The 18,507-nt window shown below is 41.2% G+C and overlaps 1 protein-coding gene across 2 annotated transcripts in view; it reads left to right on the top strand.

Moving 5' to 3' along the window:
• The window catches only part of LOC110839856 (tRNA wybutosine-synthesizing protein 4), a 124,088-nt gene that overhangs the window by 74,119 nt on the left and 31,462 nt on the right, over nucleotides 1-18,507 (top strand). The window contains exon 10 of one of the 2 annotated variants that reach the window (XM_087356433.1): nucleotides 4,192-4,210. The exons of the other annotated variant lie outside the window; for it this stretch is intronic. The gene's annotated coding sequence lies outside the window, so the exon portion shown is untranslated. Of the gene's footprint in view, nucleotides 1-4,191; nucleotides 4,211-18,507 lie in introns of those variants that run through there. 2 annotated transcript variants of the gene reach the window in all.

The raw sequence follows: 18,507 nt of genomic DNA, 5'->3' as shown, positions 1-18,507 counted from the left end.
TTGTGTGTGCCTGGAGGTTGGGGGAGGGGGGGGAGAGTTTAAGGGCAGGAAAGAAGACACGGATCAAGAATCGATTTTTGAGGGGTGGAAGTGTTATGTAGGGCGTAAAAGTTGTTTGATTAGGGATGGATGAAGTTGGGTCCAGCCCATTAACAGATTCGTCTCTCAGCCTGGACCATTTTTCCCGCGATCAACGTCATTGTCCCTGTGTGCAATGATTGCTGGGACTTAAGTGCCCAGGCTGGATGGTCGGGGTTCGATTCCCAGGAGGGTAGAGTTCTTCCCTTCACGGTGATATCCTGGTGTGCTCTTGGGCCAATGACCAAGGGGATTATTTCTTCGGGGGTAAAGCGACCGGCGTGAAGCTATCCACTCACCTCTCTCTAATTCTGAAGTTATGAATGCGTGGATATATACCTCCATTTTCCATACGTCTGCACGGAGCGGTGCTTAATTGTAACCCAGGGGCAACTTACATTATGAAGACAATAAGACGTCTTCCTTCGTAAGCGACCAAAAACCGAGCTCAGAAAGGGAGTGACGACACGGACGAATTAGCTACCTGCATGGAACATCCCATATTGAGGAGGTGTTCTGTAAATTGCCCGTCTTATATGAATCCCGAAAGTTCATTTTCGTAAGAGTCCGTCAGTGGACCCCGTTCTGATGCAGATTCATCCACACCCTATTTCATTAAGATACATTTTAATATTATCCTCTTATTTACGCCTTAGTTTCTGAAGTGATATCGTCCGTTTTAATACCAACTTTTTTTTTTAAATATACGTATCTCGAGATCATTAAATGTGTGCCCTGTCCGTGTATATTATCCTGATTTAATATTCCTAATATTTAGTTTCAAAATTATAAATTGCGAATCTACTGATTATGGGCATTTCTTCAGTCTCCTGTAATTACACTTCTCTTTTTCAAAATTGACACTGTGACCAGTAGTTCAATTACAATCGGGTCTGGCGGGTCCCAAACCCAGAAATTCCAATCATTTCTTCCCGTGAAAAATTCCATGTACGTGGTATCTGTCTTCCGTTATTTTCATATGCACGTGTTTGCAGATAAGAGATATTCCGTGCGCTGTAGGCCTGTTTCTATCAGTCTGTAAATTTACACAGAGCCAGGTATAGTGATCGGGCAATACAAATCGGACATATGAAAGGAAAACACTGGTGAACAGAGCTGGACAATTGTCGGTCACCCCCCCTCTTTCCCAACGCCAACCAAAACCCACTTGTTTACACGAGCCGTGAGGAGTATCCATGTTTGTAACCCCTCGGAACACTTATGACTACAGAATCCAGGGCTGTCAATATAAGCCAATGACAGTGCCCTGGAAAATCAGACCCTTTCATTTCTCACCTTTCTACCTTTGTGACTAAGGACTGGACGACCAGGGTTCGATACCTGACAAGGGCAGAGGATTTTTCCTCTAGCCTCCGTGTCCAGACCGGCTCTGGGTCCCACCCACGGAGATGGCTGTCTTCTGGGTTGTAGCGTGGTAGAACTTTACCAACGTTTCGGAAGTCTTTGCTGCCTCCATCTTCAGGGCAGCGATGATTCATAGCTACAGCCCAGAAGACAACCGTATTCTTGTGTTTATTGCTATCGAATTACATTCTTTTGTGTTTCTTTCAACTTAAGTAAGCTCAGCTGAATGCACAGCTTAATTAACACGCTCTGTCTTATTATTCAGACCGCAGTCTTTATGCTGGACTGTCGTTCGAGCCCTGTGTTGGGGGAACAGCCTGTTCTGTATTCACCAGGAAATACGTAATATGGCTCTGTGGATATCTGATCTTAGATGATAATCGAACTCTGTAACTCCAGATCTTCGTTCATGGTGACATCTGACCACTCTTTCTTACTTGGACATCCCTAGACTAATGGTTTCCTTGTACAACTAACAGACATACATACAGACGGACGGACGGACGGACATAGATCTCTGAAAGGTGGACCACATGTGCCTTGTATTTTGTATTGTGTACTTAGGGCCGATGTTAGCCCCTCGATCTGAAAGCTTTTCTAAGGGCGGGAACGTCCGAGAGGTGCACCCACGCGTGTACGCGGCAGAACTCCCTCAAGGGGTGCGTTTGCTTTATTGGATAAGGAGAAAAGGGGGTGGCTGTGTTCATGAGAGTTTTGTAGCCACTACTTGCCTTTTGCCCCCGAGTCTTCGAAGTACAACAAAGAAATCCTGGAAGAAGCCTCCTAGAGGAAATTGTTTGAAATTCCACGGAATAGAAATTTGCTTTGTTGTGTTTGTTAACCTTTGTGACTGTCGACCTTTTCATCGGAAGAAAGTTGAGTAAAGGCTCTTTCTGAATCGGAAGTCGCAAGACGTTTTAAATGTTCAAGGCTGCATCAGCTACTTGCAGGCCGGTGTGTGTATCGCCTTTGGTCTCTGGGAAGGGCACGGATTGCAAACAACATCTGGACCCGAGAGAGAGACATAGCAACAGATTATTATTTTTTTATTATTATTAGTGTTCTGTCTGACGACAGGTCCATATGAACGGGATCCTTCCATCCTTTTCTCGGACTGGGACCTGTTCATATACGTTCTTGGCAGATGATCCAGAAGTGGTTTGCCATTGCCTTCTTCTGTGTGTGAATGGAGTAATTGTTGGGATGCCACGGAGGAAAACTCCGTGTTGCCTAGACCACGGCCTTGCCCAACACAAGTTATAAATCCGAGCACCACCGGGAATTGAACCCGGGACCCCAGGAGAAAATTACTCATTGAGAACAATCATGACTTGTGCTCTTCTAATATTAAAGCCATTAATTGGATATCCTTGGTGTGAACAAAGCCGCTTGCTTGGAGGACAGGGCCTGAGATAGGATAATAGAGGGACCTGTTGTGACGGCGTTAGTTGGATGAAACTGGCTCAGGAGGGGCTTTTGTGAATACGGCAACGAACCTTTCAAGGTTTAGGAGGAAGAATTTGCGAGTTTTGGGGAGTGCAAATCCATTTTCGGGATGACATTACCGGCCAACGATACGAAAGAGGTGTTTTAGTGACACATTTCGAAAATTAAGACGTTTCCGTAGTCCTGCTGGAACTGATTCTTTTTTTTTTAATGGTTTGTCGTCGTGTTTCTGCGAGAGATACTCAAGATACTGAACCATCAATTTTCTCGTCGCGCCCACTTGAATGAGTGCCGGGCACCTTAAGTAGCAAAGTTCTGGTGTAAACAAGTAGCACACCATCTGGATGGAGGCTCTGTCAATATTTGTACCGCTCACTGAAGTTTTGCCCCCCCCCCCCCCCCCCCCCCCCCCCACTACTCCTTCTCGTAATCGGATTGCGACGTGTGTAAGTTTGAAGAATGAAAAAGTTCTCTCAAATGGCTCTCTGGCTCCCCAAGCGCAGGCTATATTTAGACTGTAACAGGTTACTTATGTATCTTTTGATGTCTCTTCTTATACAAATTCTATTTTATTTTCCTCTCCACATTCTTATATTTATCAGTCTACTGGTACCTTCAACCATATCTTCTTATCAGAACTTTCATTCCTTCTCGGCAAGATGTCCTTCTTGACTTCTATGCATGCAACTTCGACTGTCTTTCGAGTTGTTGCGCGTGCATAGTCTGGTAGAAATTCGCCGATATTTCAGAGGTACTTACTGCCTCCATATCATTGTCCTGATGATGGAAGAAGCAGGTGCCTCTGAAACGTCGGCAAACTTCTACCAGACTGCACATTACAACACCCCCAGAAGACAATTAACCGCTCAGGCAAAAAAAACAACTTGGAATTACAAGCCGAGGGTAAACTTGGCAATTGGAAGAGATTAAAACATGACGAGAGCAAAATTAATTATGTCAGAACGAATCAAAAATGGACCCAGGTTTCGAAGTCAAAGTCAGACATCCCACATAATAACTTTGTGTAACTGACTGCCGTATTAAAATTACACGATTAGTCTGGAAACAGAATATTTTCTGAGATGGTAAAGTTGCGTCATATTGTGATATAATAAATATATATTATTTAAATCTTGTCCGTCTAATCACAATGGTCTAATGTAAATCGAATATTTCGATAAAGAACATCATTTAATATTTTAAATTTTAATTATTGTAATATTTTAATATTTAATAAGAATTTATTGTGATTAGACGGACAAGATTTAAATAATATATAGAATATTTTCTTTGTTCTTTCAGCTAAAAGAGCAGAGAACATCGTCTGTGGGGGGGGGGGGGGCTGTTTCGTCGTGTCGGCAGAATTTCTGTGAAAGAGACGCCAAGACGCCTTCTGTTTCGAACAGCTTCTTTCCAACTTGTTTGTTCCCTTTGCGCAGGGCTGGTCGTGACCCTGCCAAGGGCTACTGACAGACGCAAAGCAGAAATCAACCAGCCTTGCCATCAGTCAACACTGCCACATGTGGTACACACCCCCCGCTCCAGAACAAATCTCCTTACCCCTAAATGAGCTCCCTTTTCATGTTCGTGAGTCCATACTGAAGATATACGATGACTCTAACCCTGTCAGTGCTGCGCACGAGATATCTCGCCACCTACAACTTATCACATAACGTTAGGGGAGATTCTGAACTAAATCTGATTTATACTTCGCGAATATTATACTGTTGAGGTATTTTTGTCGTTCCAAAATATTTTTAACTTCAAAACATTATACGATGGATTTTTATTTTACATTTTAGTTTAACCTGAATTCTGGTCATGACACTTTAAAATTTTGGTATTTTCTCCTGAGATTTAATGTTTTAAACCCTTGACTGCACCATACAAACTGTCAATGTTTTCAGCACCAGCAAGAAAAGAGATTAATTCGAATACATATGAATACGTGGGAGGATAATATTAAAATTAGTCTTAAATTATTAGGATTGGGTGCTTGGACTGGGATTGATTTTTTGAATAACTTAATTTTCGGGTTGCATAAAAGACGAAGAATTTCTTGACTTGTTGACTGAAGGAGGGCTTGGAGTTATACACTTGTTGATCGTGCATGGTCAGCCTCTGAAACTACTTGAGTATCCAGTAACAAACGTCTCTGTGGGACGGTCATTTGGACTCCCCATTTGTTTCGAATCAGCACGACATGGAGTGGGCAGATCCGGGGTGAGATTTATGGGGTTGAGAGAAACCAACCCCATCCGCCCTCATTCGCTTCCAAGAATTACGTCGGCACAGTGTTCAGAGGGTGAAAATCTAATTATGGCTGTAACGCCACCTCCCCCCAGTCCACCAATTGACGGGTGCCGCGGGGTTGGAGAGGACTTTTTCCCCGGGGGTTTCAAACTAACCAAAATTAAGAATACGTGGAGCTATACTCCGACCCTCCATGCGTCTTAATGGCATATGCTTAATGATGATTAATTAATTAGACACAAGTACAATGAGGATAGCACCGAGAGCAGAACCATTGAACATTGTAATTGGAAACCAACAGATGGAGAATGTGGAGCATTTCAAGTACTTGGGAAGCATAGTCACGACGGACGCCCTATGCACCAAGGAAGTAAAAGCAAGGTTAGCCATGGCCAAGGCAGCTTTCGTCAAGAAGAGGATACTTCTCACTAGCAAGTTGGGCTTGGAGATGAAGATGAAACTAGTCAAGTGTTACGTATGGAGTGTCGCGCTGTATGGAGCAGAGACTTGGACACTCAGGAAGAAGGAACAGAAATACCTGGAGAGTTTCGAAATGTGGTGTTGGAGAAGATTAGAGAAGATCAGGTGGACGGATCGAGTGACCAACGAAGAAGTATTGAGGAGAGTCAATGAGCAAAGAAGCATTCTGCAGGCGATTACACGAAGAAAAGCTAACTGGCTGGGACATATTATGAGAAGGAATGGATTACTGAGTGATATCACCGAAGGCCAGGTTGAAGGAAAGAGAGGACTAGGAAGAAGATTGATACAGCTAACCGACGACCTTAAACAAGGAAAGAAGATGATGTTCCAGGAATTAAAGCGAGAAGCCGAGAATAGGGACAACTGGAGAGCTCTTTTTAGGCAGAGCAATGGACCTGTCGTAAGACAGAACACTTAATAAATACAACTTTGCCTTTTTCCAGGTCTCTCAAGTGGCCTACTTATTACCTTCAAGTTGCCCGTGAGACTATGTCTCTGTGAAACTGGGCCTGCAACGAACGCCTATGTCTATCCCCCAGGTGTTGAGTGAGAGAATGTGGAGCAGCGGTGGGATTACGTTGACAGGGCAAAACCAAATAACTCGGAGAAAAATCTGTCGCGGTGGTATATGAACTGCCCTGGTCACGAAACCGGTTAGGGACCGGCGTCTAACCGCCTGAGCTAAGGGCACGGCCCAAATTGTCCGATTGCGATGCGAGTTGTCCACATTTCTCATCTCCCCGTCACATTCGCAGAGTCGATGACCATTTCCATCCCAGACGCTTCTCAGCAAAAAAAAAAAAAAAAACGTGGGAAGGAAACAAAGTGGCATCAGAGTGTCGCTGCGGGCCCGCAGAACCCAAGAACTATCGTCCAATTAACTGCACTGTTCAACCCAGAGGAGAAGCCATCATTAAACCTACATGGTGGTAGCTTCTGCTACTTTTTACCCCTCCAGCCAAGCCTCCTGTGTAAATAGCTGCTCGGTACAACAGTGGCACAAGTGAATGACCCTAGTTATGCTTCTCTCTGGTCCAACACTTCGAAGCCGGATGCCCGTACCCCACGCGTCTCCATGACGACGATCAGATGGTTAATGCTGCAGAGGTGCTTACTACCTTACTCGACGCCCTGATGATGTTGCAGGCAGTACGTACCTCTGAAACGTCGGTCAATATATAAGGTTCTAGATGATGTCCCAGAAGACAAGTCTTCTTCATGATCACCGAAGTGAGAACGTACGATATTTACGGAGATGATATTTGAAGGTCGTGGTGAGAAGTGGTCGAGGATTATTTTAGGGTATTATTCCGGTATTTGTATGGAGATACCGAGGGAGATCTCGGCAAACCTCAGTCAGGATAGTTGATGTACATTTTTTTTTTTTTTTTAGTTTGTTTCATATAACCTTTGCTCGTGACCCAGAGTTGTGACCTGTGCAGCGATGTTCCGCTGTCAGCATTTGTCTGCGGAGGGAAGACATCCGGTTGCTCGATTCATCTCTCACGAGCTCATTCGTTCCTGATGAGCTGACGTGTACAAACGCTCCACTAATAACGCATCTTTTTATATCTCTCTCGCTCTCTCTCTCTCTCTCTCTCGTAGATGCAAGCAGTTCTATAGCCACCCAACTGCCTCGTAATCCCGGGACATCGCTTTTTGTGCGTACATTTTTTTCCCACGGCCAAAAACGATTAAGGGTGGTAATCTTTTAGCACTTTGTTCAAATTATAAAATTTAAAATGCAAAACGTTTCGTCACACTTACAGTGTTATTTTTTTTTGTGTGTGTGTTTCCTGCTGATTGCAAACTCATTGAAGTTAACCGGCGGAAAAGGCCCTCGGTTGGATGGATCAGATAGTGACACATGGGAAACGAGAAGTGCGTACAAAATTTTTTTGGCGATGTACTGACAAACATGTACAGTAGAGAGTGCTTCGTATTTGGCATGTACTTTGTTCAAGTCTCGACCCGCGAGACCGTCTATCATTACTGAGATTTTTCGTGTTTTTCCTCAGTCTCACTATACAGATGTCGGCATGGTACCTTAAATTAAATGACGTCCGTTTCCTTCCACATCCTTTCAAGTTCATTTTTCCTCAGTCGCCAATTAATAGTACGACAATGTATAATCTGAATTATTGATAGCGTCTTTCAATAAACCATAAATAAACAAGCAAATAAAAATAATAATTAATACAGTAACAAGTGCAAAATAATTAATGAACGTCAGAGAACAATCACACGTTCCCATGTACTAAAGCGTAATTCTTGGCAGACGTTCCATTTTTAAAAATCTGACTCTCTTTCGTAAGTCCGTCCTTGAACTCAGGGCATTTTCTCTCCGGGAATTCTTTACGCGTCTCTAAATTTGACGACCGTCAGTCAACACGTATTAAAACTTCTTCTTCTTCTTCTTCTAAGCTTCCAGGAACCCGAATCGCATTTGTCAGACCGCTCTAAGTAGGTCGGACTGACAGTTGCCTGAGTTTATATGTTTCCACAACAATTAACCAGTTTTTGCGTTGCCATGGTAATACCTGTTCCCAAACGTTAGCCCATTTCGTATGCAATATCAGATACAGACCATGAATAAAGATTATTCTACGTGCAATCTATCCCACTCGGCACCTTTTCATTTAAATTTTTTTGCTATCTGACACAACGCGACGCCCTGAAGAAGCAGCCGTTTTCTTTGACACAACTCAGGAGCTTGACTGACAACAGGACAGTCTTCTTTATACAGTGGCGGTGCTAAAGTGGTCTAAGTAACTCCATCGTGTAATGTCCTCGTTAAAAAGTCTACACCGTAGTTGTTCACTTTTGTTACGAAATTGCTTGATAATTAAAATCTGATTATTTTTACCTTGTTCTCTAAGCCAGCGGTATTCAACCAGATGTAATTTCTCTTAAACTTTGTACCCCCAAAGTTGTTGGTGTATAATTCAAGTTATACATAGTATATAATCTACATCTAAAATAAATTAAATAAATTACATTACTGATTATTCAGTGTTTATCATAAAATAATATGTATATTTTTAAATTTCACGTACCCCCTAAGATGTCTTCGCGTACCCCCAACTATAATTTCTCTTCAACTTTGTACCCCTCAAAGTTGTTGGTGTATAATTCAAGTTATACATAGTATATAATCTACATCTAAAATAAATGAAATAAATTACATTACTGATTATTCAGTGTTTATCATAAAATAATATGTATATTTTTAAATTTCACGTACCCCCTAAGATGTCTTCGCGTACCCCCGGTTGTACGCGTACCCCAGGTTGAATATCACTGCTCTAAGCCACGTTATTGGACCCTATCCTGAGCCAGATAATACCAATCCGGACAAAATAAAATCACGAGAAACCTTTCACAGTAATAGCGTGAACTCCTGTGGAGGGCCGAGCTGGATGTAATTTTACTTAAAATATTTAGACTTATATTACTATATATTTTCGTGACTTCCAGTGAACGAATTTATTTCTCATATTCTAAGCGTCTCACCACAAGCGATGCTCTAACTTTTGTCTTTTTCTCAGAGCTACGTTTACTTTGCTTACGGTAGCAAAAAGAATTCTGTTTGTGTATGCAAACAAGTAGTATCGTCACATCCTTACGACGGAAGGGTGAGACGGGTTACAAAGCCAACAGGTAGCTTGCTGCACGTTGCTTCCCAGTGTTCCCACCTTGAGAAGATTAAAAAGCCCCCACACTAATTACTGTTCAGAGGGAATAAGTGGCATATGTAGAAACTAAGTTCTCTGGAACTTAATGAAGTGCCCTGACGAAGGAAATTGTCTGGAAGCTATAACCTCAACTTAACCTGTTTTGTAGTATTTAAAAAATGCATTTAATTGTAAATTTTTACATAGGTTCATGAAATGAGTTCTCTTTATTTAATCACGAAACCTTCCAAGGCTTAACACGTCTGTCTCGCTGCGTCGTATAGAAGTTCATGTACGTAATAGGACAAGGATGAGTGTGAGGTCTTTTGTTTCCATAAAGCAACATATTTAATTAAAATTAAATAATATACAAGAAATTAATATTATGACTTACCTTGGATTAATTAGGGAATATAATATGATATTATGTACCGCAAATATGGTGTTATATGAAGTTAATAATAACTGTACATATTAGGCCTTCCTTAACAGCGTTACCATGGCAACTGCTTTAATATTATCCCACGAAACCCAGAATACCTTAAAAATAAACGACCATTGCAACGCTATGAAACACACGTACTTATTAAATATTATCACATAAGGCCTAGTGATGGCCACGGTGGTCTAGCGGTTAGAACGCTGGCCTTGTAATCCTGGGGTCTCGGGTTCGATTCCCGGCGGTGCCCGAATTTATAACTTGTGTTGGGCAAGGCCGTGGTCTAGGCAACACGGAGTTTTCCTCCGTGGCATCCCAACAATTACTCCATTCACACACAGAAGAAGGCAATGGCAAACCACTTCTGGATCATCTGCCAAGAACGTATATGAACAGGTCCCAGTCCGAGAAAAGGATGGAAGGATCCTGTTCATATGGACCTATCGTCAGACAGAACACTAAATAATAATAATAATAAGGCCCAGTGTCCGTTAACACCGTCAAATGATGACCAACCAACTAACCAGCATTTCTCATTATATCGACAAGGGAGTATGAATTTATTAACACTGCGATATGTAGCCTATATACCATTTTTACATTCGAACCTAACCTTCGAGTTCCTAATATAGGTGAGTAGAATAACAGTCACACCATGGTGATCAATTAACTCGAAATCAACCTCTAAAAATCTTTTTTTGTGTTCGTTTATTTAAGCAGGAGTTGTCCTTTGTAATGTCTAACCCTTTTCTATTCACAAAAAAACAAACAAGAGAAGAAAAATTAGGCTCAGACGCAAGGTTATTTATGTGATTTTGTTCTACCACTGTACTGATGTGCCATCTGTGTACAGGTGCCGAAGTAATTACACCCCGCTGAGGTGCGCGATTACATATAGGCTTACTAATCCTACGATACTCGAGCCACCTGCGTTTCTTTAATTACGAGCCGGTGATAGAGCGAAACTTCACGGACCTTAACCCTTTCCGTGCTACAAACGAGATATATCGTCAAGAAATTCTCCTCCTTGCCCTGTTCACAACGTCTCGCCAAAGTCCCAATCCTGAGCCAAATCCAGTAACTTTAATATTGTAAATCTGGGTATTTCTGTCAGTAAAAAGATTGGTTGCGTGCTCGCTAAACGACCTGGGTTTGGTTCCCGAAAGTGACAGATGATTTTCGTTTCGCTAAACGTCCTCCTTTGCACTGGGTTCTGTACGCACTTTTCCTCTGGGGATAAGGCGGTCGGGACGTGTAGCTGACCACTCACATCTGTACTGTATAGGTTAATAATGCGCGAGGCACTGTCTTGATTCTTAAGTACACTGGCAACTTTGTCATGCATTTTTTTTTTCCATTAATAACCATTAAGTAACTACGAAATGAGCTCCACAGTTTTACAAACAACCCAGAAGAGCAACATAATCTTTACCGTCGTGGAAACCTCAAATTTAATATAAAATTCTTCGTAATGGAATTATTTTAAGAGGGTAAATGATTTAATTATGACATTTGCTCCTTCCCTCAAAGTAAGACACCTGCTTTAAGAACCATAAAAAAATCACGGGTAATTTAAATTATAACTAATCGGTTCCCATCGCACGTCTGGCTGTCAGGTGTGGGAACTGAGCTCCTCCAAATTTGCATGTTCATGTCTACACAAGAGCAAAACTGGTTTATCTGATCTGAGGTCCAACTGGGATCGTAATTAATTAATGTTAGAATCCCTTATCGCATTTCGTTCACGGCTGGAATAAACATTCGAAGGTGAACTTGCGCTCTTTCGTATTTTGATGTCATGGAAGCGTATACTGCTGTGGTGGAGGCTTGTAAAAAAGACCTCTGAAACGTCGGTAAACTCCTACAACACTTCACGGCGCAGCACCCCAGAATACAGTCATCTTTGGATGAAGCTACTACACACTCTCGCACTAAATTTATTTATAGTACATTTTAATATTAAACTGCTCTATGTCTAGGTCTTCTCCTTTAGAGTAAAACTTTGTATTCATTTTTTATCTTGATGCAACAAAATTTCTAGTTTCTTACGGCAGTTCGAAATGTTGTAACCTTTTTCTGTAAGTTCCATAACCGGATCGTGTGGTCAGTCAGGAGTATTCAGCACACACCCCTCCACCATATTTGAGATTCACTTTAATATTATTTTCCGTTACACATGGATTTTAAACGATTAGTAATAAAACATTTTTTTAAAAAAAAAAATACTTAACTCTGATTAAAATTAACTGCAAGTTGTGCAATTATTTATTGTGATGTTCATACACACTGTAATGAAGAAGGTTTTTTTTTTAGGAGAATATGCTTGATTTACGATGCACCAAAAGAAACACGCTGCCGGGTAACTCAGTCTCATTCCCCCATAAATTTGAAACAAGTTACTATCGGCTTTTGGTAGCTAACTTGTTACCAGTTACAACCTTCTGAAACCTATTGCATGTAAAAGAAAGGCTGTAGGAATCGATTTATAGCACCAATTACAAACAAGCAGACTTTTAAGCTTGCTTAGCGTTTAGTACGGGTTTAAGCTATTGTAAAATTCATTACGTTAGTCAGCCCTCGAAATGACCACATTCTTCAGCTACTTCGTACGTTTGAAATATCGTGGGCAAGTCAGACATTTAGCTAAGTATCGGAATTATTTGCATAGGTTAGCCATGATTGTTAATGCTTCATACAATTTAAACCAGAACGTAATAAAGTATCATAACCTACAGCCCTGTTTTTTTTAGACTTGTCCGGCGTCGGCTCAGTGCGCAGTCAGAGTGGTGAAGTCTACATACAGGCGTTACGGATAAAAATGTCACATGTGTTACCCATTCAGGAGAGATGTCATCTTAAAGAACATTTTTTCCGACGTCGAAAGAAGAAGTTGGGAAGGATATTGGGTGAATCTGAGTAGTATGATTGACCTGAATAAAATGCTGCAAAACTCACTCTATTAAGAGGCGAGGTCCGGAATCAGTGGAGCTATATCTTCACGCCCTCAAACTCGTGATGGTTAATAAGCACTATGGACAACCATGATTTTTCTAAAGTACCATTAGACGATGCTTACGTGATTGTCCCGTGAATAGAGACTACTTTAAAACGCTGTTTTCTGTGAGAAATGCGTTCTCCGTCAGGTTTACCTGACGTACAAAGTAGATTTTAGACTCGATCACGTACTACCTAGCTACTCTACCCAGATTATGTTCTCAGCTTGGCTTCGGATTGTGATTTAGCTTGTAGTTTGACTCACCGGAACCACGGGTCACATTGCGTGAAGCGTCTATTTGGTGGCGCTGGTATCGGTCAGATTATTTACCAGTCCAATGCCATCAGGAGTAGTGACGGGAACGATGTTTCCACAGGATGACGACAGTGTGAACACGGGCTTTTCCAAGTCCGTCGGAAATTCGTATCGCGTGAAGATATAACAGATTCATAAGATAGTGTAATTGCGTCATATTGTGAATATTCTAACAATTATTTATTTTAATCCGTCTTATCACAATATTTAAAATTTCTTATAATTAGATTTACTTTTATTTCATATTATTTTTATTTATATTTTACTGCTACTTTCTAACTATAATTTATATATTTTGCATTTTATTCTCTAAAATTCTTTTATAAATTCTTTCAAATTCTTTAGTGTTTCTTTCAATCTTCTACTTACAGACCGATATGTACATCTGATAAAATTTAAGAAAAGACAACACCTCGCCCAAAATTGAAAAACAAATGGCATGAACATCACCAAATGGAATTATATTTGAGTTTTAAGTTCGTAAATAATTTACACCTGATGATGGTTTTATAAAAATTGAAACATGTTGTGTAAAAGATGTTACAAAATGTAAATCGATCAATCGATATGGAACATCAATGATATTTTATTATCTTAATTATAAGAAATTTTAAATATTGTGATAAGACGGATTAAAATAAATAATTGATACAACAGATTCTAAAAAGACAGATTGCAGCTTGGAAATAGGAAAAAGCGATATGATATGATGAATTCTCACAAACCATTAAGTGCGGACAGCGTGGCTAAGCTGTTTTCTTTGTTCATGGTGACGTATAACCACTTCCTCATCCGGTGTAACTGGGAGGTCTTCCCCCCTGCGGTTGGTGAGGCGGCATTCCTGTGGGTTTTTGGCTGGACATGTCTGGTTTCCAGACATGCACCCCCAACTCCCAAACCCTTCTGCTGGCGTCCACCTGTAGGTCAGAATTAAATATACCAGTTGGGAAATTTTTGTTGTATGTGGGTCAACGGACGAAAAGTTCCCAGTGTCTTCCGTCTTCTCGTGGTACTGTCTAGGACGTGACTGAGCCCAGTGGGAAACTACAAGACGAAAGAATTATCCGCCATGGTTGGAAAGATGAGTTATTTAGCTAGACAGGCAATTTTATTATGCCTATTCTTCTTTGTTTATTTCTTACTTCATTTTTCTTTTATAGTTTTTATCTATTTCTGTCTTTGCTCTTCTCTTTCTTAATTATTTCCTCCTTCCTTTACTTCTCTTTATCTGTTTCCCTTTTGCTTTTTCTATCTTTCGTTTCCTGCCCGTTCATTTCTCCCCCCCCCCATTCTGTCTCTTTTTTTAAATGTCTGTTTTGTTTATTTATATCCATCGTCATTCTCCTTCTTCCACTCTTCGTTACATCTTCCTTCCTCTCCCTTAATTCATTCAACCCTTATGTCCAGTTGTAGTCGTCTTAGCTGTGGAGCTACGCGGACCTTTTTCGATGTAAGTAATGAGGCTGGATGTCCCTTACAATCTCAGGACGTCTTGATTGATTAGATTCTATTTTGCTGCTTGTTAGAACAGCAATTTACAATAATGACACCAAACAAAGTAGCCACAGAGACACAGTGCTTAAAAAGTTTTTAAGTCGGCACACCTGCAGGACCCATACAGTAGTTTCGTGGTAATGGAACGCTTTGTCAGGTCTTCACAGTTGATTTGTATTTCTACATTAATATCACCGAGATGTCGTATCTGGTGACCGCAGTGTCTGTGCGCGTAAGAGCGGGCTATGTGAGCTTGTGATCCAAAGTAAAGGAAGTTTCACGATCGGAAAGTTTCGAGTTGTCCGCCATCTTTGTGTTGGTTTTGTTCTCATATTTTCCCAAGGAGTGTTATGAGCTTCATATGATTCTTTATTTCCTTAAGTAGCATTAACTTAACTTAAACGCGTTGGTGTTTTCTTTTCGGTACGGACTGAATCCTTAAACACGTATTATTATAAATCTTCAGCTTCAAAGGGTTATGTGACTTCCTTATCGGAGAAACGTCGACTCCGCGTGCAGATACACAAATGCAGATTACTATCTGCATAACCATTCCTGTTTCGACCAACACTTTACCGTCAGATGGTAACCAAACTAATTATCTGGCTGACCGACTGAACAACTAACTTGCCCGTAAACTGACAGATAACATTAACGACATAGTTAATTAAATGATACGTCATGATTAAACCCGAACACTCATTACCTGTAACGAAAATTCCCACCACTGGACCCAATTCCGATATATCAAATCTAAAACTTCTTGACGATGGTGAAGAGTCAATTGAATAAAAATTTACTTGGATATTATCTATCGTCTAGTAATAAAACGTAAAAAACTTAAAACGACGTTTCGGAGATGGGACTCTATCTCCGTCTTCAGGTTCCTACACAGTTGGGCCCACTAGATAGAGCTAATCCCTATCTATCTAGTGGGCCCAACTGTGTAGGAACCTGAAGACGGAGATAGAGCCCCATCTCCGAAACGTCGTTTTACGTTTTTTACGTTTTATTACTAGACGATGGATAATATCCAAGTAAATTTTTAAAAGGTCCGGAGATAGGGATTAGCTCTATCTAGTGGGCCCAACTGAGTAGGAACCTGAAGACGGAGATAGAGCCCCATCTCCGAAACGTCGTTTTACGTTTTTTACGTTTTATTACTAGACGATGGATAATATCCAAGTAAATTTTTAAAAGGTCCGGAGATAGGGATTAGCTCTATCTAGTGGGCCCAACTGAGTAGGAACCTGAAGACGGAGATAGAGCCCCATCTCCGAAACGTCGTTTTACGTTTTTTACGTTTTATTACTAGACGATGGATAATATCCAAGTAATTTTTTATTCAATTCACAATTCCGATAGTTTCACACCATTAACATGTTGCTGTGTGTTGTCTATTCTGTTTATTACTTACTTGTGTCTGGATTAAATGATAATCAAAGCCGTTACAACATGTAAAATCACAAAGAACGCCCTTTGAAGAACGTCTTACAAAACTTCGTAGCTATAAGCTTGACGTTGGTTGGCCTCTAACACTTAGCACATGTACTCGATGAACTAGCGGCTATCTGTACCTTGTTAGAATAAATGAACATCGCAATGCGTGCCAGGTATGCAGTGTTGCCGACATTGAGAAGGTCGCCACTATGACATTAGTTCGTTGACTCCTGCACCTGACTGTTTCTTGGATACCAGTCGCTCCTTTGTTTGGAGCGTTCTAGGCAAGACTGAGAGTAGGGAAGGAGTAGACTGTAGAAACTCTTCAAATCCCCCCCCCCCCCGCCTCAGCCACTTATTCGTTTCATGTGTTTATATTCTTCCAAGCAAGTGCTCCAGATTCTACTCCTTTGCTAACAACAAACAGGTCGTGGCTTTCAAAGTTCTTCTGTTACACTTCAAAAATCATTGATTGTACTATAATAATCGGCGAAAGTTATGAAACAGTCAGTTTGTCTTGAAGTTGGAAAAAAAGTAACGACTCCCGAAACGTCGGAAATGTACCTGCATTTTCATTGTGTCGTCACCATTATCAGAAACATGTACCATCGTGAAATACGAAAATTCTAAAGGTACTTTAGTTTCCTCAGTGTAAATAATATTAATATTACGTCGTTAATAATCATGCTATGACATGCTCTGACCTTATTACAGTTTTCCGTGGATGTACACCCCATTCGTTATTGTTCATTTTCGTTTTAAACTTAATCGCCGTGTACATGCGGCAACTTCTCAGACACAGCTGTATGACATTCTGCCTAATTAACCTTCGGCAGGCGTACGTTTAGGAAAAAAAACGTTCTCATTTCTTGATAACGAAATGCTGTGTAATGGTGAGGCGTCGTGTTTTCTTTGCGGTACGGGCCGAATATTCAAATAATATTTAGACGAGATGTGTCCTTGCAGAAGCGCCGGTTTTGAACGCAAGGGAGCCACGAGACATGTAAGATATTACACGGACATTTCACTGGATGAACCGAGGATACATAAAGGTACTCTGTAAGCAGGATGTTTCAAGCCTGTTAACTCTCTAATAGGAAGCAGACACATTGCCCTCTGCCAAACATATTAAATATCACAGTCGTATATTATAATTTAAGAACCCGTGTGTTGTGATTGGGCAGTGTGGGTGTTGTCACGTCATGCTGACCTTTCGACCCATAAGGTCGGTATGACCCGCCACCTGCGAGTTCAGTTTCGTTTCTTTTTGTGGACGATTGGTTACTTGTCGGGACAGGTACGAACAGTCGGTGGCTGGCAAGTCACGAACTACAGGTTTTACAGTGACACCGTCTCCTCATTTGTTCTGTAGGCCTTGCCAACCACTATCTGCGTTTCTGTCTCGCGGTTGTTGAGTACTTTCCTTCGATACCGCTAGAGCTCCCCCCCGTGCCGCAATTTGCATATTCCGACAAGTGTCAATGGTTATCCACCCCATGAGGGCTCTGAAATCTCTTAGCAAACAAAGTATTGTGGTCGCATAGCAACGCGTCCTGTTGAATCGATTGTTCCGTTTATTCCGGACGAAAGAAATCGCCTTTGTTGGGATATAAATTTCAGTTCTCTAATAATATTCCGTTTGCGACAGTGACAAGATTTTTGCTCCTCGCCACTGTATTCTGGGTCCCCTCCCCTACAAAGAAGCTGGAAATTATCTGTAACAGCTCGTTCATGTATGTGTTTGAATAAGAAATCAGTTGAATCGAGAATAGTTTCACAACGCGCATAATTTATAAGTCCGTGACGCTCAGTGGCCATAGATTGAAAACGAGATAAAAAGATCAAGACTCCCTGGCAGCTGCAGGCCGCTAAGAGAACCCCGAAGGTCATGGCGCTTCAGGGATTCCGCTAAAGAGTTCCCATTTCGTTCCATGAGTTTAATAATTGGCCACATTGAATATCAGCGTATTGTTTGTGTTCTTCAACCCTTGAATTACTTATGTGTGTTACTGTTTTATTATTGTTGATTGCTTGGGTTGGTACAACTGCAAATAACTCATTGTTACGCAGGAATGAAATTGTGTTCGGTTGGCCGGACTGGTTGTTCTAAAATATTTCGGGGGCTGATCCTACATGAAACGTTTAAATAAACTATTTGAAAGTAAATCCAGTGTAAGTGGTGATATTCCTCATATCATCTGGTGATATAGCATCAGATGGCGATCACTGATTATTATTATTATTATTTAGTGTTCTGTGTGACGACAGGTCCATATGAACAGGATCCTTCCATCCTTTTCTCGGACTGGGACCTGTTCATATACGTTCTTGGCAGATGATCCAGAAGTGGTTTGCCATTGCCTTCTTCTGTGTGTGAATGGAGTAATTGTTGGGATGCCACGGAGGAAAACTCCGTGTTGCCTAGACCACGGCCTTGCCCAACACAAGTTATAAATTCGGGCACCGCCGGGAATCGAACCCGAGACCCCAGGATTACAACTAATCACTGATTAGTTAACTAAAAT

Source organism: Zootermopsis nevadensis, unplaced genomic scaffold (assembly GCF_977971745.1).
Source record: "Zootermopsis nevadensis isolate Lab colony 2312 unplaced genomic scaffold, Znev_1.0 Znev_ptg000027l, whole genome shotgun sequence".
In the NCBI taxonomy this organism is placed as follows: Eukaryota; Metazoa; Arthropoda; class Insecta; order Blattodea; family Termopsidae; genus Zootermopsis; species Zootermopsis nevadensis.
Note: the sequence above shows the minus strand (reverse complement) of the source record. Positions and strands in the feature narration are given on the sequence as shown.